General features: G+C 42.7%; 1 protein-coding gene across 1 annotated transcript in view; it reads left to right on the top strand.

Annotated features, from left to right (window-relative positions):
* ntm (neurotrimin) overlaps nucleotides 1-27,424 on the top strand; it is a 433,502-nt gene that overhangs the window by 4,998 nt on the left and 401,080 nt on the right. The window lies entirely within an intron of this gene.

Below are 27,424 nucleotides of genomic sequence, written 5' to 3'. Positions count from 1 at the left end.
GGCCGTACGCACTACCCTCTGTAGTGCCTTGTGGTCGGAGGCCGAGCAGTTGCCGTACCAGGCAGTGATGCAACCCGTCAGGATGCTCTCGATGGTGCAGCTGTAAAACCTTTTGAGGATCTGAGAAACTTTTCAGTCTCCTGAGGGGGAATAGGTTTTGTCGTGCCCTCTTCACGGCTGTCTTGGTGTGCTTGGACCATGTTAGTTTGTTGGTGATATGGATGCCAAGGAACGTAATGGTCTCAACCTGCTCAACTACAGCCCCATCGATGAGAATTGGGGCATGCTCGGTCCTCCTTTTCGTGTAGTCCACAATCATCTCCTTTGTCTTGATCACTTTGAGGGAAAGGTTGGTGTCCTTGCACCACATGGTCAGGTCTCTGACCTCCTCCCTATAGGCGGTCTCATCGCTGTCGGTGATCAGGCATACCATTGGAGTCGTGCCTGGCTGTGCAGTCATGAGTGAACAGGGAGTACAGGAGAGGACTGAGCACGCACCCCTGAGGGGCCACCGTTTTGAGGATCAGCGTGGCCATGTGTTATTACCTATCCTTACCACCTGGGGGCGGCCCATCAGGAAGTCCAGGATCCAGTTGCAGAGGGAGGTGTTTAGTCCCAGGGTCCTTAGCTTAGTGATGAGCTTAGAGGGCACTATGTTGTTGAACGCTGAGCTCTAGTCAATTAATAGTATTCTCACATAGGTGTTCCTTTTGTCCAAGTGGGAAAGGGCAGTGTGGAGTGCAATAGAGATTGCATCATCTGTGGATCTGTTTTTGCGGTATGCAAACTGGAGTGGTCTAGGTTTTCTGGGATAATGGTGTTGATGTGAGTCATGACCAGCCTTTCAAAACATTTCATGGCTATAGACGTGAGTGCTACGGGTCGGTAGTCATTTAGGCAGGTTACCTAAGTGTTCTTGGGCACAGGGACTATGGTGTTCTGCTTGAAACATGTTGGTATTACAGATTCAGACAGGGAGAGGCTGAAAATGTCAGTGAAGACACGTGCCAGTTGGTCAGCGCATGCTTGGAGTACACGTCCTGGTAATCCGTCTGGCCCAGCGGCCTTGTGATTATTGACCTGTTTAAAGGTCTTACTCATATCGGCTGTGGAGACCGTGATCACACAGTCGTCCGGAACAGCTGATGCTCTCATGCATATTTCAGTGTTACTTGCCTCGAAGCGAGCATATAAGTTATTTACCTCGTCTGGTAGGCTTGTGTCACTGGGCAGCTCTCGGCTGTGCTTCTAATCATACACTGAGTGTACAAAATATTAGGAAAACCGTCCTAATATTGAGTTGCACGCCTTTTGCCCTTAGAACAGCCTCAATCCATTGGGCATGGACAAGGTATTAAAAGCATTCCACAGGGATGCTGGCCCATGTTGACTCTAATGCTTCCCACAGTTGTATCAAGTTGGCTGGACCTGTTGAGCATGAAAAACTCAGCAGCATTGCAGTTCTTGACACAAACCTGTGCACCTGGCACCTACTACCATACCCCATTCAAAGGCACTTAAATTGTTTGTCTTGCCCATTCACCCTCTAAATGGCACACATACACAATCCATGTCTCAATTGTCTCAAGGCTTAAAAATCCTATGTTAACCTGTCTCCTCACCTTCATCTACACTGATTAAAGTGGATTTAACAACTGACATCAATAAGGGATCATGGCTTTCACCTGGTCAGTCTATGTCATGGAAAGATATTGTGTTTTGTACACTCAGTGTATGTAAGATTGAGTGTCTATTGAAACACCATCAGGTATTTAACAGAGGTGGTTTGTAAACCCTGTTTGCGTGATGAGTAACCTTGTCTGAGACATGACTTGTGTTAGCTCCCTGAATGAATGCTTTAGCTCAGTGGACTAACACAGTCTTGTGGCACACAGGAGACAAACCCTAATTGGTCACATATAGAATCGGATAATTGCCAGGAAAATTATTCATAATGCTTAGGTCTACCCTTTGGCATGACATTGACAATGCTATTGACTGCCATACCCAAGCGATTCAAATGAGATGTCGGTATTTGATCAGTAAATAGCTCAGAAATACAATGTGTAAAGATTCAAAATATTTGCTTCTTGCAGCTCATCCAATCTAAAGACATTTAATTTATTAACAAACCCTTTCGCCTCAAATCCATATTAATTTATAATGTGCGCAAATGCATTCTAAGGCCTTTGAATGTGTCTTCCTGGGAATAATAACAATATCCTTGTTGTAGTTGGCTCTAACAGAAGAGGCTTTCTTTTCCTCACAAACTTAGCCAAGTTCCAGTGGAGTGGTCACGTGGCGTGTTGTACGGTTTAGTAAAGCAGGAAGAGTGATTAATAATCCGTGCAGAGGCCGACTTCAGAGCATGCCATTCATGGGTTGTCATGTCAAAGGAATGCTGCTGCCTTCATCGCTCGCTGCTAGCGCTCCACCATAGAATTGGCTCTATGTAAGCAGCATTGCAAACAGAGACATTGGAAATACTTCTGTATACATGTTCCTTTGGGAGAGTCTGCCAGAAGCTGTTTACAGGGTGGCACAGAATCCTCAAAGCCCAAAAGTCGGCCACATTTCTGACTTTTGTCACAAAGACAGCATCTCTTTCAATAAGGTTGAGGATTCAAGCTTGGAAGGAAATGTCGATACACTTTGATTCCAAGATGTTAGTTGTGTTTTGTGTCCTCATTATTTCTAGTCATGTTGCATGAAACTGACAGTCAAAATAATGGATTTTAGACAGTCCTCTCCAGATTTTTTTCTCATTTGTCGTGACGCTGCAGTCTTATCTTCCTAGCTTGTTATCAATTCAAACATTGAATGAAGTTGAGTCTACCATACAAGATAAATACCAATGTTAGGTGAGGATGCCATTTCACGGGAGACTGCTATAATTTTTCTCGAAATGATCTGCAAGCCAATAGTCTGTGTTATTATATATGCACTGCGTTAATGTTGGGCAATATTTGGGAACAGCTCTTCTATGATATCCTACTCCACTATTTACGATATATTCACATTTTCGATCAATTATTTTTGTATGGTGGAAAAATATGGCTTAGTTAATATATTTAGACTTAATTTTAAACTTATTGAACTGATAAAATTGCACAGTTTTGATTTGTAAAGTTCAAATAGAGTATAGTCTTGCACGAAATATCATCTTGCACTTTCGCAGTATATCAATCGCTGCCCGCACCCGCCCGCCTGTCTAGCATCACTACTCTGGACGGTTCTGACTTAGAATATGTGGACAACTACAAATACCTAGGTGTCTGGTTAGACTATAAACTCTCCTTCCAGACTAACATTAAGCATCTCCAATCCAAAATTAAATCTAGAATCGGCTTTCTATTTCGCAACAAAGCATCCTTCACTCATGCTGCCAAATATACCCTCGTAAAATTGACTATCCTACCAATCCTTGACTACGGCGATGTCATTTATAAAATAGCCTCCAACGTTCTACTCAGCAAATTGGATGTAGTCTATCACAGTGCCAACCGTTTTGTCACCAAAGCCCCATATACAGTACTACCCACCACTGCGACCTGTATGCTCTCGTTGGCTGGTCCTCGCTACATATTCGTCGCCAAACCCACTGGCTCCAGGTCATCTATATGTCTTTGCTAGGTAAAGCCCCGCCTTATCTCAGCTCTCTGGTCACCATAGCAGCACCCACCCGTAGCTCCGCTCCAGCAGGTATTTTTCACTGATTACCCCCAAAGCCAACTCCTACTTTGGCCGCCTTTCCTTCCAGTTCTCTGCTTCCAATGACTGGAACGAATTGCAAAAATCACTGAAGCTGGAGACTTATACCTCCGTCACTAACTTTAAGCATCTGCTATCGCACTGCTTTGCTCTATCTTGGCCAGGTCGCAGTTGTAAATGAGAACTTGTTCTCAACTGGCCTACCTGTCACGTCCTGACCTTAGTTCCTTTTTTATGTCTCTATTTTAGTTTGGTCAGGGCATGAGTTGGAGTCGGCATTCTATGTTTTTGTTCTATGTGTTATAGTTTTCTGTGTTTGGCCTGGTATGGTTCCCAATCAGAGGCAGCTGTCAATCGTTGTCTCTGATTAAGAATCATAATTAGGCAGCCTGTTTTCCCACTATGGTTTGTGGGTAGTTGTTTTCTGTCTCTGTGTCTGCACCAGACAGAACTGTTTCGTTTTCGTTCGTTCTCTTGTTATTTTGTTTTTGTGTTCAGATTAAATAAATATTAACATGGACACGTACCACGCTGCATTTTGGTCCGATCTATCCTACTCCTCGTCAGAAGAGGAACAAAACCGTTACACTACCTGGTTAAATAAAGGTGAAAAAAAAGGAAAAGAAAGAAAAAAAATTAATCAATGTTAAATATCACAATATTCGATTTAATCATATTTCGACCCAACCCTGCACTGCATAGCATGATGACCCATTTTTTTGGGTGCATTGGAATAGTAAAAAATGGCTTCCTTTTCTTATCCCCTGTCCTTCATCTGCACTGATCTGAAATCAGGGCATAGGTCAAAGCAATAGGGTGGATGCCCATATTGAGCATTTGTTTTAATCTGTCCAGGTCTTTCAGATAAGTTTAGATGAAAGGGAGGAGATGAAGGGAGGATGCTCCCATATGTCTCCTCGGTCCTCATTCACCTTGACAGTTGGGTGTCTTCACTCAATACTTTGCTCTATCAGCCGAACAGCCCTAACTGTGGGAAAGTGCCTCTGCATTTGGATCTGGCCAAGTGAAGCGGAACTGTGGTGGTGGCTAGTGTTGTGGACCAGATGGCGGAGTTAGCCGTTTGCTACCTCATGGTCAGTGCAGTTAATCCCTATGTCTGTGATTACTGCGGGCCTTCCCAGCGCTGGTCCATTTGAGGTTTTGGTGCAGGGAATTGGAATAGCGCTGACTTTTAATTTAGTGTTATCACTTATTGTGCTTATTATCACTTATTGTGCAATCTGCGAGTGTCATTAGGAGGCTTTAATAAATTTTGGGCCATTTACTTCAACCACCTTGGAAAAGTGGTGTTTGCAAAGTTGTGAAATGATGACACTGATGCAAAACTTAAGAATGTGTCATTTTTGGCAATCATCATTGCCATCTGTGCAGTTGCGATTTTAGCATGTAAATCTTGGTGGGGCAAAACACATTATTGTGGGATGCATGCCAGAAAAGCCACAACCCAAAACTTAAAATCCATGAATTGCACTATAACGGTGACAAACGTTACCCACAAACTATTAGGGCCTACATAAAGCTGTCCCAGCAGCGGAGTCCCAACAGCAGTCCCAACACCTTACCACTGCTACATCTGGCTATCAGCGGAGCCTTGTCTGGAAGCGAAACAGTTAATTTAGCCTCATTTACTGCCTTAAAAAAACATAGCTGATATGACTGACATGCTTAAACAAATGTGGTTTCTACTGACAATTGAGATGTACAAACTATGGCATAAGGGGACGACAAGCGGATAAGAGGTAATCCTTAATTTCTATTAAGACATTAATGAGCGAGCGACGACGGATGTAGTCAATATAACTATTTATTCAGCACTTTTGAAATGTACAGCGACATAATTCAGAACATGGGCCGTTCTTACAGTATTCTCCCTGTACACCAAGTCAGAACGTAGGATAAATAAAGGGGTCATATAAGCAGACAATGAAAGCTCTTACAATATTCAATGATTACATTTCTCTGTAACAGGTTATAGGCTACATGTGCACCACCAAGTTAGAACAGTAGGCGAAATCAAGAGGTGAAAATATACCAAATTATTAGGGTGAGGCACATTGAATGCCGTTTGGGTCACTATTTGACATGTTAAATAAGCTTTAATCTGACTCGTCAAATAACACAATTCCATTATAGAATGTTGTGTGTGCTGAATTTGCACGTGCAAGCCAAGCGCCACCACTACTATCAGTAGCACTGTCAAAGCTGTACAAAAAAGTCTACAAAGATGTCACACACCAGCCACAAACGATGTGTTTACAATACCGCGTTGGTGAAAATAGACCAAGTTATTAGGATGAGGCACTTGGGCTACTAACAGCTTACTACACAACATACACTTAGTATTACTTTTGTAGCTATGGTATACATATCTCCCTTGCATATTACATCATTTATGCAGCAGCATAACGTTACAAAACATTTTTGGACTCACCTTGTGATGTGCTCACTTAAACAAGAAGGTGGCAGGGTGGTCTTTTGTGGGCTTTGTCACCAAAGTCTGGCGATCTCTGGATTTATGGTGGGAACTCGGAAAAAGACATCACAACCACTCCACTGAATAGCAGGCTAGTGGTTGCTTTGCAATGCTTGCAGTTAGCCACTGATTCCTTCCAAACTACTCATTGTTGAATTTGCGATTTCCAACTTGTTGTGTAATGTTTATGTCCAATGGCCGATGAGCACCGATACGTTTTATCTATAATTTTTCTTCATTATTTCTCTTCATATGACATGGATTTGCCAGTAGATTGTCAACTTGATTCATGACAATGACTGCTAGCTAAGATTTTGAAGGTAAGATATTGGTTGACATGATCAGTCCAATCAAAGCTACTCTACATATAACGTGTTTTGACGTAATTTTATCAGTGGCCAATGACTTTGAGCCTTCTTGGAAGGGCTCTTCTAATGTAACTCTATGGCAGAACCCAAGGGGCTTAAATGTTCGATGTCTGCTCTTACTGAGGACTTAGACTTGGCCTGTGACGTAGTGGTCCCATGAGTGACAGAATACTGAGCCAATCACGGCGCAATGCTCCTGCAAAATAGGCAAGCCCCCCCCAAAAAAACGATTTGATATATTTTATAGATGCTAAAAATGTGAATGACGGGTCACCACTGCAACTATGGCAGTTTGGTTTACACATTGTTATTGCAAATCATTTGTCATTGTCCAAATAATAAACCTGAAGCTGATAGAACAATTTTTGTAAATGTATGTGTCCAGTTATGTTAGTCCCACCAGTCTTGTGATTGGCTGTGATATTTGTCTAACAGCTTTTGATGCAGAACAGCAACAGATGCCGCACAATCAATAGGTGAATATCATAGCCAATCACAACACTGTGAAACATTATCATCCCACTATTAGCTCCAGATATATTATGGACATTTTTTGAAATTAGAATGAAAATCATCTGTGTGTAACACATTTAAAAGTAATATACATTTTTATCGCTGTATCATATCAACATCTTTCATAGACGATCCCCAATAACATTTAGAAACATGATTAGGCTGTATGTGGGGAGCCTTATATGAATGTGCTGTTGATCTGTATTGGTTGCCTCAGCAGGCATCTCTGCGCTCTCCTTAACCTGTCTGGGAATGGGGTTCCACGCCAACAGCCAATGAAATTGCAGGGCGCCAAATACAAATCAACAGAAAGCTCAAATCAAATTTCTCAAACATACAAGTATTAGGCACCATTTTAAAGATACAATTCTAGTTAATCCATCCACAGTGTCTGATTTCAAAAATGCTTTACAGCGAAAACTCCACAAACTATTATCTTAGGTCACCACCTAGTCACAGAAAAAAACAGCAATTTTCCAGCCAATGTAGGAGTCACAAAAAGCACAAATAGAGATAAAATGAATCACTAACCTTTGATGATATTCATCAGATGACACTCATAGGACTTCATGTTACACAATACATGTATGTTTTGTTCGATAAAGTGCATATTTATATCCAAAAATCTCATTTTACATTGGTGTGTTATGTTCAGTAGTTCCAAAACATGCAGTGATTTTGCAGAGAGCCACATCAATTCACAGAAATACTCATTATAAATGTTGATGAATATTCAAGTGTTATGCATGGAACTTTAGATAAACTTCTCCTTAATGCAACCGTTGTGTCAGATTTCAAAAAAACTTTACAGAAAAAGCATAATCTGAGTACGGCGCTCAGAGCCCAAAACACCCATACAGATATCCGCCATGTTGCGCAGTCAACATTAGTCAGAAATAGCATTATAAAATTCACTTACCTTTGATGATCTTCATCAGAATGCACTCACAGGAATCCTAGTTCCACAACAAATGTTTGATTTGTTCGATAAAGTTCATAATTTATGTCCATATACCTCCTTTTGTTAGGGCATTTGGTAAACAAATCGAAACGTGCGTGCAAGTCCAGCGGAAAGGTCGGACGAAAATTCCAAAAAGTTATATTACAGGTCGTAGAAACATATCAAACTATGTATAGAATCAATCTTTAGGATGTTTTATCATAAATGTTCAATAATGTTCCAACCGGAGAATTCCATTGTCTGTAGAAAAGCAATGGAACGAGAGCTACCTCTCATGTGAATGCGCGTGACTGAGATCGAGGCTGCTGGCAGACCTTTGACTCTTTCCCCTCTCATTCAGCCCCCCTTCATAGTAGAAGCCTCAAACAAGTTTCTAAAGACGGTTGACATCTAGTGGAAGCCTTAGGAAGTGCAACATAACCAATATCCCACTGTAACTTCAATAGGGGCTGAGTTTAAAAACGACAAACCTCAGATTTCCCACTTCCTGTTTGGATTTTCTCTCAGGTTTTTGCCTGCCATATGAGTTATGTTATACTCACAGACATCATTCAAACAGTTTTAGAAACATCATAGTGTTTTATATCCAATACTAATAATCATATGCATATATTAGCATCTGGGCCTGAGTAGGAGGCAGTTTACTCTGGGCACGCTTTTCATCCAAAAGTGAAAATGCTGCCCCCTATTCCAAATAAGTTTTAAGCTAACACTGTGATCTTATGTTGTCAGCTGATGGCTATTGTTTGAATTAAATTGGTTTTAGGTTCACTGGAAGGGGTATATTGTATTGATATAGTATATCCTGTGCATGAATGGCTTTAGCTATTCAAGTGACAGGTTTAATGGTAGGTAGTCTAGCGGTTAAGAGCGTTAGGCCAGTAACCGAAAGGTCACTGGTTGGAATCCCTGAGCTGACTAGGTGAAAAATATGTTGGTGTGCCCTTGAGCAAGGCACGCAACCCTAATTGCTCCTCTAAATCACTCTGGACAAGAGCGTCTGCTAAATGATGTAAATGTGATAAGGTGGTTGCGTGATCTCTTGATATGAATAGGCAATTGTCAGAGGTGGCCACACTCAATAATCAGCTCTATTTAATGGTGGGCCTCCTGTGGTAAAAGGGTCATTGTGGGTGCTCAGTTAATATAGATTGGCTTGTTGTCTATGGTTTCACATTAGTGAGATGGAACTAATCTGTATTCAGTCCTTGGAAGTCTTTCTCAAACTTCTGTTTTATTTGTAATTTTGTAATACTGTATCTCTATAGAACTACTAGGCCTAATACTGAAACATATATATATATATATATATATATATATATATATATATATATAATATAATAATCATAACAATAATATATATATGATATATATATCATTTGTAAGTGTGTATATTGAAAACAAACTAACAATTAAAGTTTAATGTGGATGTTGACTCAGCACCTCGTTTGCATCAGAACTTCTACACAGACCTCTTTGCGTGACTTCAGACTTTGAAATGCTCATTGAATTTCATGGAAGCTTATGAGGGCCCTCGTAATTAATGTTCAACGCTTGAGTGGCAATCTTAATGGCCTTTTGAGGTCAATATAAAAATGAATGTTTCTCATTAATCACAATCCCATTGTTGTGCTTTCTCCAAAATCGTTTTCTTAGGTAAGTTAAACACATCATTCAAATAGGCCACAAAGAAATCACTGTGCATTTGTGCAATCTGAAATGTACAAAGCTTTTTTTTTTTTAACATGTCTCATTTTGAGAAAGTGAAAGAGAATTTGAAAAATAATTGTTTTCATTAAAAGGCTTAGGTTGATTTTCATATGCAAATGTCTTTTAATGATCAGCACTCACCAAAAGGGCTGGCAACACGTTTCAGTTTTGCCGACTGAAGCCGCTGGGATGTCAGCCATCCCAAGTGAGGGGGCAATTAAAGCCGTTACACCAGTTGCCACTTATTTCCCCCCTCTGCCATTATAGTGAAGATACTACAGCAGTCCTGACTCTAATTCTGGAGGTTTTATGAGCAAAATGCTCATTCTTCTACGACAACAGATGCGTGTCTGAAAACACAACGTGAACGACAGCCCAAACTGAAGATTAGTGCCGTTAAAGGTCCCTCTGGGTTTTTACACTTGATTATCCAGGGTAATTGGAGAAAATTTGCCAGTCAGTCAATCAGTTCACAATACACAGGGATGGATTTGAATGGACTTGACATGTTTCTCTGGCCTTCAGACAGAGTCAGTGGTAGGATAAGTAGTTATCAGTCAAGTTAAGCAATTGCAGTTGGTCATTCTGCAGGCTACTCATACACCAAAGGGCTTTCAGTCAGGAGGCTAAATTTGATCCAATCCCATGCAAGATCCTTGACTAACCATTTAACAAATGTAAGGTCACGGTTGAACAATGAATGGCCTTTTGTGTTTTTATAAATATATGTTTTCGTGATTCGATGTTCTGAAGATATTGTTCACCATATACAGTATACGGTATGTCTGATGCAGAGGAAGAGCCATGACAATTAGAGTCATCAAAATAAAAGTGCTGAAAACAAATTGGCTACCTATTTAAAAATAAGATGTAGAACAAGCTATGAAGAAACAATACTGGAGTTTTAGTGCAGGTACAACCAACTAACACAATAATAATATTGCGATATATCGTCAAAAATAATATCCCGATATGTAACTGTATCGATTATTTTCCCTCATAGCTACATACGCCCACACATAACACATAACATGCGCACGCACACATGCATACTTAGGCCACAAACTCACACACACAAACACACACACTTTCACACTAACCACATACAGTGAAATAGTGTCTATTATCTATCCTGTTGCCTAGTCCCTTTACTCCTACCTACAGTATATGTACATAGCTACCTCAACTACCTCTTACCCCTGTACATCGATTAGGTACTCCCTGTATATAGCCATGTTATTTTTACTCGTTATTGTTATTTGTTATTCAGTGTATTTATTCCTGGTGTCACTATTTTTATTTTTATTTGAACTTTATCTTTATCTCTGCACTGTTGAAAAGGACCCATAAGTAAGTATTTCACTGTTAGTCTACACCTCTTGTTTACGAACCATGTGACAAAAAACTGATATTTGAGTCTATAATTCATATGTATAACGTTTCCCTGAGACCCTCGGTATGCTAAATATGTAATATATTCCCCCATTCCTTTTAATCACAGCAGATTGCACTTGGCCTCATACTAACTCATCTCATTAAAAGTTGACACGTAAGTGACAGATGTTTGAAACGCACTCATTTCCATGTCCCCAATGGATTCTGCAGTGGTGGTTGAACATTTTAAATTGGATTGAAAACGGATGTCAGCTTTTCACTGTCCAGGAGAGAGGATGGCAATACATAGAAAATGTGTGTTTTTTTTGTCTTTGTTGTTGTTTTTTTTAGACATGAATGTACAAATTGTATATAAGGGCTTGAGAGCACTGAGAGAGTAAGGGGAAATATGGTCTGTGTTTTTACCACAATCATCAGAAAATGGATCCTTTTCTCTGCAGGTGTTGCTGGAAAGGCTCATTCTATTCTGTGACAATTTTTTGTGACCAGGGTGTAGAGTGAGTTGAATGTCTTTCATGCGAGAGACATCAAACATGCAGTCTATATAGAAGACTTGAATACGATGATAACCGGAACAATGTAAGTCGTCTTGAGTTGGAAACACCAGATTCTATTGAACTTCCATCCTCAAATGTCAGCATCCAACCTCAAAACGTCAAACCTGTTGGCATACATGTTTAGCTTACCCATAACCCATCTGGATTTCTAAATTAACAGTCTTTGTTGACAGTCTTATCTTTAATCTCATCTGTACTGTCTGTATGTTATGCGTAGAATTTAAATAGCATAGGCCTACTCTGGTGCTATGACGCAATGGCGAAAATAAGATAACATGACATTGGGCTCTCTGCTCCCGAACATGTCAAAGCACTTTTGATCATAAATCTCACATCTTTATCTACTGCTTTCCTAGATTTTAATATCTCTTTACCGGTGCACAATGAGATCTGTGTAGAACAAGATGAATTGAGATGTAATAAAGATCCCAACTTTAGGTTCACTGTATAATTCCAATGAGCTAACACGTCGCTAATAAAAGTGTCATGGTATGAACCTGTGTGCTGAGATGTGCTGGGGTTTAAAGGAAGCTAAGGTTGGAAACATGAAGGACTGTCGAAACAGACTTTCACATCCAACTGCAGACTGCAGATCTTGGCAGGTAAAGTGCCGCCATCAGCAATAAATCCTCCCTTCCTGTTTTCACATCACTTTCTTGCCGCTCACCTTTTGTTATGCCGCCAGTCGCAGAGCCTAGCTTTGATAAGAGAACCACCTCTCCCATACACATGAGGAGATGACTTCTCTAAGACTCTTAGCAGACTCTTTAAGACGTTCAGAAAGTAAAGGAACTTATATTCAACCATAGGTTTTAGGGGAAAGAGGTTGGTGACATTTTAAGTGAAACACGGCAGTGTAATTACATTTGAACTTTGGACATATTGGGATGGTTATATCCTGAAGGCAAGCCAGCAGCCATGCTGAAGGGCATGCATTTGTAATGCCTTCTGGGGGAGAGAGGCTTTCAATGTTGGGTTCCTCCTTCCTCTTTTTATGGTTCCCGGGCTCCAAGGAAGTGGGAAGAGGATACACAGTCTTCTTTTTGTCTGCCCACCTAGCTCAATATTGGAGAATGACAGTGACCTGTTTGCTCGGGGATAACAGCTGTGGAGATTGCTGCTAAGGGGAGTTTATTTAGTTTATTGGCTAGTAGCTATCATAGCATCTGCTGCTTTCCTTCAATAAGTAGTCCCACATCTCCATATCACCACTGTTAGCCAAAACCCCATTGAGACCAGACACGCAGTCTTATCATAAATGTGTGAAATGATTTCTCAGGACGGTATGTTTTGTGTATCCACTCCCACGTGGAGCAGATACACCGGGTATAGTTCATTGGTATGTACATGGAGTTGCACTAAAGTCAAGCCCACACTGGATCATCAATAGTCTGAAACCCTGTTGTGGTGGTGGTGGGGCACTGGGGTTAAAACAATATCTAAATCAGGAAATCCGGGGAGCCGAGACTGAAATGAATCACTCATCTCTCTTAGCATATTTTAATCCACTCTTCTTTGAAACCCCAACACACTGTATCTCTCTCTCCAGATGGTGCGCCTCTTAGAAGTTTTTTGCTTTGCCACTTGGTACTGTGTGTGCGCATGGAAGAAATAATATGGCTATTAGTATGCAAAAGGATGTTTAGCCATTTTTCTCTCTATAACTTGGGCCTATTTACTTTGTAACTCATTGTTGGATTTTGCTCAAACAAAGTGTGTAATTCAAATGAGATCTTGGTATTGAGCAGAAATGTTATATTTAAATCAATATTGTATTATATCAGCAATATGTGGCTGTTATTGTGTCACTAGTGTTTGCGTGGGGGTAAAATACCCCAGAGATTCAATTCAGTTCAAAAGTTGTTGATGGATGACAGCCAGTGTGTACAAAATAACAGGGATTGGGGGCCTAGGTAGGTTGCATAGGATGCAATTCAAAACACACACATTTAAATGCATGACTTTGCATTGAAACTCACATCAGTCTTTAAATGGATTTTTCCTCATGTTTGAACTTTTTGCAGATTATTTCCGACGAAAGTACCACTTCTTTCATTGCACAGGCCCAAAATACACCATGGGATCATTGACCAGTGCCCCCCACCTGCGTCCCCTTCTACACAAAGAAATGATGAGCCGTTGTGTAAAGCAATTTGTGCAATCGCTTTGACAGATGCTGCATTTCTCTGCATAAAACCTGATTGATTTTTACAGTCTGCTCCTGGCACGGGGGCGTGATTATCACTGAGAGAGGGATTCTCTGTCAAATTCCTGGATTTATTTGCCACGTCGCATGATTCATGGTCTGATCACCCCGATTTAATTAAGAAATGCATCAGAGTCCCCAGTGTTAGGCAGAGCTTTACGGGGGATGGCAGGTTAGGGCACAGCTAGGCCCTCTAGGCTTAACAACAAACAATGTGCTCTAGCTAGCCTAGCTAACACTGCTGGCCTTGCTCTCTAATCTCTAACTCTAATCTCATGTTGCTGATGCTCTAGGCTTTTTTTCCTTCCCAATCACTCCGACCATTCAGTGAGATATCAAACCAAGACTAATGGGTGCAACGAGAAAAGGAGTCTCCCTTTGGGGGAACCTAGAAATTGCACTCATGTTTTATACATACTGGCTTGTGTAGGTTGAAAGTAAACATGCTAGTTTCCAATCCAGGCTGTATAGCTTTCCAGGCTTGTGAATTTAAGCTTATATACCACTGTATTTCTTTGTCAATATAATAGTTAAGTCCCAGAAGACTGTTGCTTTTGGTTGAAAACGTAAGTTCCAGTGTGTGAGAACAGTGTAATTGTGTCCCGGCTCTGTCTCAGAAGATGAATGGTAAAACATTAGGTTGAAAGTAGCGGCAATGAATGTGTTTGTTTGGCGGAACCGGGAAACAAAATGAGCTCCCCCTGGGTGTCTCCAACACTCCCTTAACTGAAAGGAGGTAGAGAATGAAGCCATTTCTAGAATAATGGAGAATGAAATATCTAATGGAAGCTCAAGAGAAGTACCTGCAAAGGAGTGGAGGGTGGCATGGTAGCCTAGTGGCTAGAGCATTGGACTAGTAACTTGAAGGTTGCAAGTTCAAACCCCTGAGCTGACAAATCTGTCATTCTGCTCCTGAACAGGCAGTTAACCCAAAATAAGAATTTGTTCTTATTAACTGACTTGCCTAGTTACATAAAGATATAAAATTAAAGGCACAATTGTTTTACCCCCCCCTTTTCTCCCCAATTTTGTGGTATCCAATTGTTAATTAGTTACTGTCTTGTCTCATCGCTGCAACTCCCGTACGGACTCGGGAGAGGCGAAGGTCGAGAGCCATGTGTCCTCCGAAACACAACCCAACCAAGTCGCACTTCTTCTTAACACTGTGCGCATCCAACCCGGAAGCCAGCCGCACCAATGTGTTGGAGGAAACACCATACACCTAGCCACCTGGTCAGCGTGTACTGCGCCCGGCCCACCACAGGAGTCGCTAGTGCGCGATGAGACAAGGATATGCCTGCCGGCCAAAGCCTCCCCCAGCCCAGACTACACTGGGCCAATTGTGCGCCGCCCCATGGGCCTCCCGGTCGCGGCTGGGCTACGACAGAGCCTGGGCTCGAACCCAGAGTCTCTGGTGGCACAGCTAGCACTACGATGAAAAGTTTTTCTAAGAACCATTTTTTTTCAGAATGGAGGTCAGGACTAAACTGACATAACTCCAACAAATATCCTTCCCCTTTTGCCTACATTACATTCAGTGGCTTTCAATGACATTTTGGACACTGTTAAAATGTGTGGGACCTTTGTTACTGATTTACAACTTAATAAAGCATCATATCCATCTTGCAGAGCATGAACAATAGCTCAGCACTACTTGGACTGTAATTTAAAAAGATTGATAATGTCTGCTAGTTTTCCTTCAGAATTGAATGGAAACTGACCTTCAGTTTTGTGATTACTTGGCATTCAAGACCATCTGATTATAGGAATAGACTTGGTCTGACACGCCATGACCTATTTCTCCCTCATTTCACTCAGAAAAAATAAGTAATTAAGGCATCAAGGTTGATAACCAAGCAAAAAAAAGTATATTTTAATATATTGCAAGTATATTTTAAATATACTACCCTTTCAAATAATATACTTCAAATATGAGATGCACTTTTCTCGAATATCTTCAGTATATTATAAATATACTATCGTTATACTTCAATACACTTATTAAAAGTGTACTTTAAATTAATTGTTTTTCAGTCATTTAGTATGCTATATATTCACTGTCATTACACTTTAATATACCATATTCATTCAAAATACACTTTTTGAAACTCTGCTCATAAATAATCATGTACACAATAAGTATAGCTTCAACCTATGCCATTAAATGTGAGTTTCAAAATACTTTAAAAATTCCTCTTCAGAAGAGTGCAGACAAAGACAAAGTTGATAATGATAATGATTGTTTATTCCACATCTAAGGAACGTGCACAGTTCAACTTTATGCCACATAATTTCGGAAACATTTCCTGTCTTTTCTTTTTCACTGTAGACTACAACTTTGGGTAATTAGGCCAGCCAGGTAACCTTTAACACTTCCTTAGTCTCTATCCAAACTGGTTGGAATAGGAATAACAAACTCTTTGTTCCTTTAACTCAACACACTTTCTTTTGAAATGATGTGCATGGACTGCAATTATGTTGTCTGACTCTGAAATTGAATGTACAAATGTGGAGGATATATTAAACTGAGAGTCTCTGCACAATACCCTTCTTGTATTGACAAGTTCACTAACCAACACACAGCACATGTAGGTGAATTGTCATGTGAACATTGTGTGGTTTGAAAGCTACAAGGCTACGGATTTTATACAGCATTCCATTTCTCAACTCCACAATTGAGTTGTTTCTTTTTTGTAGCTGGTTTACTTCTGAATGACATAATATGCCTTTAACAATGAACCAATTGTAATAACTGCATTTACTTACTTTTAGACATAGTAATTCTTCAATTGCAAGCATATGCTGAACAGATGGATTGCCAAAAACCCTTACATTTTCAGTTAGGCATTCAGATGTATCAGTTGACCTGTTGCTATTTTGTAGTTGGGAGAACAACTGTTGTACACCCTCATTAGCATCTATCATGCAAGTTGCAGCCCTTTGGGATAGACTCATCTACTTTAAATTCCTCTTTACTATTTGCACAGAGACATAAGTGGTACCATTAAAGTATTTAAGAAGTGTCCCATTGAAAGACTCAAATGAGAATGTGGAGGTTGCCCAAAGGGGCCCGCAGTTTCATACACTATCTGTAAGGTGTGTTAACAAGTGCACATTGAGTGATACATTGGCAGTGCCATACAGCCTCTGGAAATCGATCACAAACTTGTTAATTGCCAGTTCTGCCAAGTTCACATCTCTGAGATTGACCTTTTCTTTGAGAAGAACATACACTATATATACAAACGTATGTGGACACCCCTTCAAATGAGTGGATTTGGCTATTTCAGTCACACCCGTTGCTGGCAGATGTATAATATATAACACAGCCATGCAATCTCCATAGACACACATTGGCAGTAGAATGGCCTTACTGAAGAGCTCAGTAACTTTCAACGTGGCACTGTCATAGGATGGCACCTTTCCAACAAGTCAGTTCGATATATGTCTACCCTGCTAGAGCTGCCCTGGTCAACTGTAAGGGCTGTTATTGTGAAGTGGAAAAGTCTAGGAGTAACATCGGCTGGAGTGGTGTAAAGCTTGGCGCCATTGGACTCTGGAGCTGTGGAAACGCGTTCGCTGGAGTGAAGAATCATGCTTCACCATCTGGCAGTCCGACGGACAAATGCCACAATGCATAGTGCTAACTGTAATGTTTGGTGAAGGAGGAATAATGGTCTGGGGCTGTTTTTCATGGTTCGGGCTAGGCCCCTTAGTTCCAGTGAAGGGAAATCATAACGCTACAGCATACAATTACATTGTAGATGATTCTGTGTTTCCAACTTTATGGCAAAAGTTTGGGGAAGGACCTTTCTTGTTTCAGCATGACAATGCCCTGTGCACAAAGCGAGGTCCATACAGAAATGGTTTGTTGAGATCGGTGTGGAAGAACTTGACTGGCCTGCAACAGAGCCCTGACCTCAACCCCATCGAACACCTTTGAGATTAATTGGAATGCTGACTGCGAACCAGGCCTAATCGCCCAACATCAGTGCCCGACCTCACTAATGCTCTTGTGGCTGAATGGAAGCAAGTCCCCACAGCAATGTTCCAACATCTAGTGGAAAGCCTTCCCAGAAGAGTGGAGGCTGTTAGAGTTGCAAATGGGGACCAACTCCATATTAATGTCTATAATTCTGGAATGAGATGTTCGACGAGCAGTGTGTCCACATACTTTTGATCATGTAGTATAGATACCAAACACTCACAGAAAAAGATGATTCCTGTATTTCTTCAGAAGAACCCCATTCAACACAGGTAGTGCGTAAAACAAAAGGAAGGCCCTATACTCTGGCTTTCCAGAAATGTATTTCCTGCACTGGTCGTGGTGTTCTCCTGTCCTCTACAGGGGGCTGGATAGCAGTCAGCTCTTTGTCAACAATATCAGTTTTATTCCCAAAGTACTATTTTTATCCATGGTTTGATGAATCAAACCACAGAGCAGAGAATTATTGAGGAGTTCCTGCCATGGCTTGTTTGCAAGGTCTTCCTCAGTTCTTGGAGCAGGCTCTGGTCTGGAGTAAGGATATGGCTCTCCACCTGTATCACAACAGAAATCCCATCCACAAAACCCATTGAACAGTTTTACGTTCCTCAGTAGAGGATGTGCAACTGAATCAGAACTACATACTGTATCAGTGCATGGACCCTCGAAAAATGCTCTCTATCCATTTGATGCCATCTTTCTCCAGTAATGGCACTTCTGCCACAAATGGAGTCAACAATGTTAACATATTGGGTTTCTTATGTCCAAACCACAGACAGGGTACAAGAATGTTAGCCTTTTGGTCTTTAGGCTCCAAGTTCAATTACCTGGCACTGAATTGACCATATCTAGTACTTGGAACTATAAAACACAGGTATTCCATCCCAATTCCATATCAAACTCAGATCATCATCTCCAAGTTCCCCACTCTGTAAAAGCTTGATGTACTCAGTTCCACTTTGTACATCAGTGAGAACCCCTTCTGATGTAATGTGGTTTCTTGGCAAAACCACATTTGGATTTTCAAGCAGTTGCTTAATTTGTGAGGATACCAGGAAAAAATTGATTTTTTTCTGATCACTGGCAGCATCATATTCTGACTTACATCTAGCGCAATGTGTTGGGCGGCTACTCAGTCTGGTTCCTATGTAGTTAGAGCAAGAGGAACAGTATAAATTAGGTTCATAATGGCAAAACTCTCCACCAAGATACATTGTCATTGGCACCAGTCCTGGGGAATGTTCACTGAACAACTTAAGATGTTCTAGAACGATTTCTGTTTGATTGAGTCTGAGGATGAAGGACATCATTAAGAGTAGTGTCCTTTGGTCAGTGGCGCACCAAGGTAGAGAGGCTCATCACCATCTGTTTTCTCTGTTGTTTCCATCTACAAATGAGAAATAAACACACACATGGCTTAGATATCATATCACACTTCGACACATACTCAACCTCATGTCACATTGAATAGACTTATCCTACTTCAGAAATGTGTCGTCATAGAATTTACACAACTAACCTGTAATGTCCATTTCTGTACTTTCCCTTTAAGAGAAACTCAGAAATGTAACTACACCAATTAATGGCAACTTGCGGCATAGAAGTTTAACGCACAAAAACTAGGGGCACTTGTTCCACATCCACACATGCGCTTCATTGCGATAAAACTTCCAAAGTTGACTTTAAACCATCTCTAGTGAGCTGTCGCCCCGCTCTTCAGGAGCTCTTCAGGAGCTAACATTGTACAATTGAGTCTCCCAATTGTACAATGCAGCCTGGTGGGAAAATGCAGTTACCATAGAGTGGAAGGTTGGTTTGCACAGTGTATACATTGAATTGTGCAACAATCACACAATGACAAGGCAAGACGAGGACTGCATGCGGAGCAAGCCACTGTACAAATAGCATTGGTTTTACAGACATGCTGTAACGATCGTCGTCCTCCTCATCTGAGGAGGAGTAGGAAATATCGGACCAATGCGCAGCGTGGTACATGTTCATGATGTTTATTTGCCTGAGCACTGAAATACAAAATAACAACGTAAATAAACGAAACAAACGAAACAGTCCCGTGTGGAACAAACACTGACACGAAAAAATAATCACCCACAAAACACAGGTGGGAAAAGGCTACCTAAGTATGATTCTCAATCAGAGACAACGAATGACACCTGCCTCTGATTGAGAACCATACCAGGCCAAACACATAAACGCAACATAGAAAAACGAACATAGACTACCCACCCCAACTCACGCCCTGACCAAACTAAAACAAAGACATAACAAATGAACTAAGGTCAGACCGTGACAGTACCTCCCCCAAAGGTGCGGACTCCGGCCGAAAAACCTGAACCTATAGGGGATGGTCTGGGTGGGCGTCTGTCCGCTGTCTGCGAAGGGCGACTCCGACAGCGCCGGAGTAACGGGCGGCTCCGGCATCTCTTGACTGACGGGGTCTGGGTGGGCGCCTGTCCGCGGTGGCGGCTCTGGTGCAGGACGTGGACCCCACTCCACCATAGTCTTTGCCCGCTTCTGTCCCCGCCTCAGTGGCGCCTTTAGAGCGGCGACCCTCGCCGCTGACCTTGGACTGGGGACCACAGCAGCGGGCCCCGAATGGAAGGGAGATTCCGGCAGCACCGGATGGGCGGGAGATTCCGGCAGCACCAGACAGGCGGGAAACTCCGGCAGCGCCGGCGTGAAGGGCGACTCCGACAGCACCGGAGTAACGGGCGGCTCCGGCAGCTCCTGACTGACGGGGTCTGGGTGGGCGTCTGTCCGCTGTCCGCGAAGGGCGACTCCGACAGCGCCGGAATAACGGGCGGCTCCGGCAGCTCCTGACTGACGGGGTCTGGGTGGGCGTCTGTCCGCTGTCCGCGAAGGGCAACTCCGACAGCGCCGGAGTAACGGGCGGCTCCGGCAGCTCCTGACGGGGTCTGGGTGGGCGTCTGTCCGCGGTGGCGGCTCTGGTGCAGGACGTGGACCCCACTCCACCATAGTCTTTGCCCGCTTCTGTCCCCGCCTCAGTGGCGCCTTTAGAGCGGCTGACCTTGGACTGGGGACCCCAGCAGCGGGCCCCGAATGGAAGGGAGATTCCGGCAGCACCGGATGGGCGGGAGATTCCGGCAGCACCGGCCACGCAGGAGAGGGCGACTCCGACAGCGCCGGAGTAACGGGCAGCTCCGGCAGCTCCTGACTGACGGGCGGCTCCGGCAGCTCCTGACTGATGGGCGGCTCCGGCAGCTCCTGACTGACGGGCGGCTCCGGCAGCTCCTGACTGACGGGCGGCTCCGGCAGCTCCGGACAGACGGGCGGCTCCGGCAGCTCAGGACAGACGGGCGGCTCCGGCAGCTCAGGACAGACGGGCGGCTCAGGCAGCTCAGGACAGACGGGCGGCTCTGGCAGCTCAGGACAAATGGGAGGCTTTGGCAATTCAGGACAGACGGGCGGACCTGGAGGGAGGAGACGGAGAGACAGCCTGGTGGGAAAAGGCTACCTAAGTATGATTCTCAATCAGAGACAACGAACGACACCTGCCTCTGATTGAGAACCATACCAGGCCAAACATATAAACACAACATAGAAAAATGAAAATAGACTTCCAATCCCAACTCACGCCCTGACCAAACTAAAACAAAGACATAACAAAGGAACTAAGGTCAGAACGTGACACTGTCACGCTCTTCTTCCTCCTCCTCCGAGGAGTAGTAAGGATCGGAGGACCAAAGCTCAGCGTGATGTGAAAACATTATTTTAATGTAAGACGAAATAACACCAAGTACACTAAACAAACAAAATAACAAAACGAACGTGACCACTATCAACACTGAGTCCAGACATGCAACATCCATAGACATAGATAATCACCCACGAAATACTCAAGGAATATGGCTGTCTAAATATGGTTCCCAATCAGAGACAACAATGAACAGCTGCCTCTAATTGAAAACAAATCTAGGCAACCATAGACATACAAAACCCCTAGACTGGTGACAACCCCATAAACATACAAAAGCCCTAGACAGGACAAAATATATAATCAGCCATGTCACACCCTGACCTAACCAAAATAATAAAGAAAACAAAGAATACTAAGGTCAGGGCGTGACAGACACATGCTGGATGTTTCTTTGAAACAGATTCATGTCCCATTTTCCCATTTATCTCATATCCATTCGCAAAACAAATGGGCATAGCCAACCTAATGTATTAGTAGTAGTGCACACTATCTGTATTATGACATTGGCTCATACTGATCAATGTTATGAGGCAAAAACCTAAAAGTATCATCCAAGCAATGCCCTCACATATATCAACTTTTGGTATAATGCAGTGACACATAGAAAAAGCTAGTTTTGACGTTAACTGTAGTCAATGATGGCAATGACCTTTCCGTTTAAATTAGTTGTGTTGTCCTCCCGCACATTTCCACTGTAAGTGGTTATACTCCAACCAGCACTAGACAACTCTGAGGGAGAGACACTTTGAGCTGAAAGGTCATTTTCTCTTTGTCCACAGGGCTGCAGAGAACTGACTGACTCTCCGAGAAATGATCTGCGCTCTTGTTTTTTATTATTTTATTTAACCTTTGTTTAACTAGGCAAGTCAGTTAACAACAAATTCTTACTTACAATGATGGCCTACCATGAGGCAAAAGGCCTCCTATGGGGATGGGGGCTGGGTTTACAAAAACAAATGCACACAAAACACACATCACGACAAGAGAAACACCACAACACTACATCAAGAGAGACCTAAGACATCATGGCAGCAACACAACATGGTAGCGGCACAAAACATGGTACAAACATTGTTGGGCACAGACAACTGCACAAAAGGCCTAGGATATTCTGACTTTATACACTGCACTCTTTGAGAGAAGTAGTTAGCAAACCAGATCAAAGACCCCTCAGAGACATAAATACTCCTTAGCCGACCCACAATGTAATGGTCTCCCGTATCAAAAAACTTTGGCTAAGTCAACATTGCTTAGAATCAATGATAATTTAGGACCTGGAGGCGAGCGACAGCTCGGGAGAGAGGGGGGAGTGTGGCGGGGGTACCTGTTTCAGACAGGGGGAGACAAGCCAGGGCAGACGCGTAGCAGATTGCCGGGTGGGATCCAAGCAGCAGTGCAGCAGTTAACAGTAGGTGTCACATACACATGGGAGATGCTTTTTTCGGTAGGCTGAGTAGGAGAGGAGTCGTTCAACCTTACCAGACAGGTGCTTGGTAGAGCAGATAATAATGTCTGAAGTGAAAAGTTTGGTGAAAGAATTGTTAAAGTTGTTTAATTTTGATATTCGCCATACATTCTGACCTTCAAACATTAATAGCTCGCAGACGATTTCCTGAAATGTGGATATTCTACACGCAACAGACCGAAGACTGTTGCATGTATCAATTGTAATATAGGGCTGTTGAAGCGCAGTACAATGAGACCCTAGTCTAGGAGGACAATTAGTCCAGACTGTTACTGAGCAATTGGACTGAACAGTGAGACAGATGTAGGCTCAATACATGGTCGGACAGTAGGACGCAGAGACTTTGAATATGTGGAAATGTAAACGTGTGACTTTCCAGTTTTCCTAACTGCATGTAATACATTGTGTTGTGTTTGTGTATTTGTATTTGTATGCTGACGTCTACTGTCTTTCTCCGTATCCCCATAATGCTGGAGGGTCCTGGAGAGCTGCAGTGTGTGCAGGTGTAATCATTTGTTGAACTTAAGCAAATGAGTGAAGAAACCTATTTCATGTTTTGGCTGTCAGTAGGACTGTTGAAAATGAGATGAGGTTCTCTTATTTTTGTTATGGTGGTTAATCAGACAAAATGCACTTGGTTGTGAGGTTCATTAGTAAGAACTGTGGGGCGGGTGAGCGACTACAAATCCTCCCAACATCCCACGGCTAGCCAGAGGGAAGGCATGTACTTTGTGATATCTGTTAAGTGGCTCACCACCTGCATGTCCTCATGAATCAATTCATAATTTTGCTTTCACTCGCCCCCATCATCAGGGACAAGCTTTGCAGGGGAGGTTAAGTCTTTATAAGAGGAACACATTTTAAGCAAAAGCTTAAAGTAAATCCTCCCGCTAGTTTTTTTCAACACTTGCTCCGTTGAGGGATGTTATTGGACAAGCCAGGGCCGTTTGTTGCGAATTTGTAAAGTGATTTCCGGCCTCCATCAAGAGGATAAGCCCCAGGGCCTGTCCAAGTGCATTGGCAGTCAGTCTGGCGCTTGTTTGTTCCCAGCCAAAGTCACAGGTAACAGTCAGTCGGGCCGTCAATATTCAATTAGTTTACCCAGGACTTCTTTGCATGGGCAAGCAAGGGAGTGGGCACACCTCCTTATACTCCACCACTCTCTTTCTTTCTACACTTGCTCATTTCAGCCTTGGATGGATGACTGGACTGGCTTTATTGAATAAACAGGGAAGGAGGATTGAGTGACGAAGGGCCCTCCTGGATCTTATCTCTATGGACGGCAGGGGAGGAGGGCCCAGTGAGTTAAAGTGGGTTTATATGACATCATTACAACCAGTTTACAACACGAACTGGGCTGTCATGAAGTCATTTCGACCACTTTCGTCTGCTGGGAGATGGGCAGGGCGAGGCTCCTTCTTGGAAGCCCCGGGTGGTCATCTTGGATGGTTTGTTAAAAGTCTTAAGTGGTGTGGGAGGATCAGAGACTGTTACAGACAGGTCAAGGAAAAAAACTGGGCGGAGAAGAGAGATTATCTTGTTTAGAGGTAGCTAAACAGGGAAGGGAGGGAGTGAGGTAGTAGAGACCGTGAGATAGTTTGGAGGGAGAATGAGAAAAAGCAAGGTTGTTCTCTTTTCTAATTACAATCTCAGCATCAGATCGACCTTGGTACCCTCAATGTCCTGAAAGGGTTTTTTAAAAAGCTTTCACACTCGTGCTGCAAAGCTGGTTAGAAGGTGCAGGCACTACAGAACCTTTGTTTTGTTATGTGATTAGATTACAGTACTATTTAAGAACATTCACAAGGTCACGTTATAACACCAAACTGTTCGATTATGAGACACAAAATCACCCCAAGGCTAACATTTCTTGAGAAAAGGAACACACCTGCATTCAATATTCAAACTATAGACATCCCTTCAACCTCTCTGTCTGTATCTCCCAGAAAAGGAGACAGAGAGGTGATAAAAGAAGCCACAGAAATATATATTCTCTTTGAAACGCGGTGATAACAGAGCTCATTGTGGAGGAACAGGGAGGCGGGAAACGAAGTGAGACAAGGCAAAGATGATTGTTTAAGTTACACTTAGCAAGATGAAGTTGCATGCACAAAGTAAAAACAGTAGTGGGTCAATTTCCGCAAGAACTAAAAGCATTGAAGCGTGAGGCCAAACTGCTGATTTGGTCCCATAGCTACCATGTTGTAACAGCGTGAAGGAAGCCGTGCACATGTGCAGATGCTCTGTATGACTGAAGTATTGCATCGCGCTCATCTCAATAGTCTACATGTCAACATAAACACCATGCCTTTTGATGGAAGAGAGCTATCAGCTCGATTTCTCCATCTCCTCCGTAGCTTGCATAGAGAGCGGCAGCAGGCTTTGACCTCCCTTTTGTGCACTTGAAGAGCTGGAGGGGCCAGAGTGTATAACAGAATACTGTAGCGTGTTTATGGTCCTTTTGAAATGCTGAGTGTTAACTTTGCCCCTCCACACACACACACCCATCCCCCTTTCTCTGAGGTCAGACAACAGCTTAAGAGGATGTTTAAGTCACTCCCTCTGTGTTTGTAATGGAAAAGGTTGGCAAATGAGATTGTGGTTGACATATATAGGCTACCCACACAGTATTTTTTTCTAGCCACCCAAACAAAGCACTCAATTTGTAATATCTGCTACTAGATTTGAGCTACACTGATTAATTAACATAAACACCTTCTCCAAAGTAAACATACATCTTTAAAGAGCACCTGTCAGTATTCTGTCCTGAGATGTAGGTTGGCGCTTTGTCTGGAGCACTCAAACTAGACAGCTCCTGTGAAGGTGTTCATGTTTAAGATGCATTATGGCTCCTATAAAGAAGTGGCAACACAGTGGTCTACTGCCCATTAAAGATACATGAGAGTTTAGCTATGCCCCATCAACTTGTGACCAGTAGACCCATAGCAGAGGCTGGAAGAAATGATTTATTTAATGCTCAGTGCCCGCAGTGGACGTGTGGAGCCTACACCCACTCAGAGACACCGCCTGACTTTGTTGGGCCGCTTCCTTCACCACCGACACATTGGGAAAACTGCTGATGGCGGAGTTTGAAACGCCTCCGTCCTGAAAGCAGTGGGAAAACAAATACCTTCCCTCACCCATTCCTTGTGTTAGCATTAAAATTAGTCTCGCAAACCAATAGAGCATCTGTCTGTGGCGGGAGGTAGCAGCCTAATCCTATTACAGGACACATAGATGAGCAGACTTCTGCCTGCACAAATCTAATCTGGTTCAGCTCCCAGTGTAAGCACTTTTCCCCTGAGCAATCTTTAGCTCGAAGGAGCATTTAGGTGCTTGTCGACAGCATTTTCTTTCTCTCCTCCGTAGAGAAAGATCATACAAATTAGTTCAATCTTGTTTTTCGATTTCCTTTTTTCTCTGCTGCTTATGCCGCTTGCTGGTGTTTTTTTAAGTGACCCGCCATGCCAAAAGCAGGGCCAGAGTTCCTCCCTGAAAAGCTTTGTCTGCTGTATATGCTCTGTCAACATCACTTCGATTCAGGGCGGTCGGATAGCCCCTTGAATGATTTCCTTCTGTAGGACAGACTGATTAGACTAGGGTGAGATACCTGAAGCCTGATACACAGTCCCACTGGACACGGGGATGTCAAATGGATTACACACAAAGTAGCTTTAAAATTCATAATGGATTAGTGAACTATGTCTGTGGATTGCACATTGCTTTATAATGTTGGGAGCTCAAGGACAACCGGTGCCCCAGGTCTGGCGATGGGATTTGTGTACTGCATATTTCTTAATACTATTGAAATCCTTCTTCGCTTTGGCTTTTCCGAATTAAGTGTTCAAAATGTAAGCATGCATTAGTATGCACTGTGTATCTTTCTGCAATAGGCAATGTCTATGCACCAACTCTTAAAGAGAAAACTGCATGGAAGTCAATCATAGACCCCTTTTATCGAAATGTGGATCTCTTGTCACTATCTGGAATAAGATCTTAATTCATGACTTGTCTGCATGCTGACTATCGGCTCACCGTTTGGGAAAACATAATTATGGCGGATTAGTTGTGCAAATGTAGGGGGGACATTTGCTCTCTTCTACCTGCAAGAGAGGGGGACCTTTTGGATGTTGACATTTCATTGTCAGTACATTTGGAATGCGTCGAAGCCATTTGGAAAGCCTAATGAATAGAACATGCTGTCTCTCTCTTTTTCTCCTTCCCTCTGGTTTGATGATAATGGATCGCCAGTGTTAGTCTGAGGCAACAGATTCCCGCCAAAACGGCAAACACACATTTGCAGCCTTGCATCGCAATGCAGAG

The sequence above is a fragment of the Oncorhynchus tshawytscha genome, linkage group LG30 (assembly GCF_018296145.1).
Source record: "Oncorhynchus tshawytscha isolate Ot180627B linkage group LG30, Otsh_v2.0, whole genome shotgun sequence".
Lineage (NCBI taxonomy): Eukaryota > Metazoa > Chordata > Actinopteri > Salmoniformes > Salmonidae > Oncorhynchus > Oncorhynchus tshawytscha.
The sequence above is the reverse complement of the archived record's forward strand: the minus strand, read 5'-3'. Positions and strand labels throughout refer to the sequence as shown.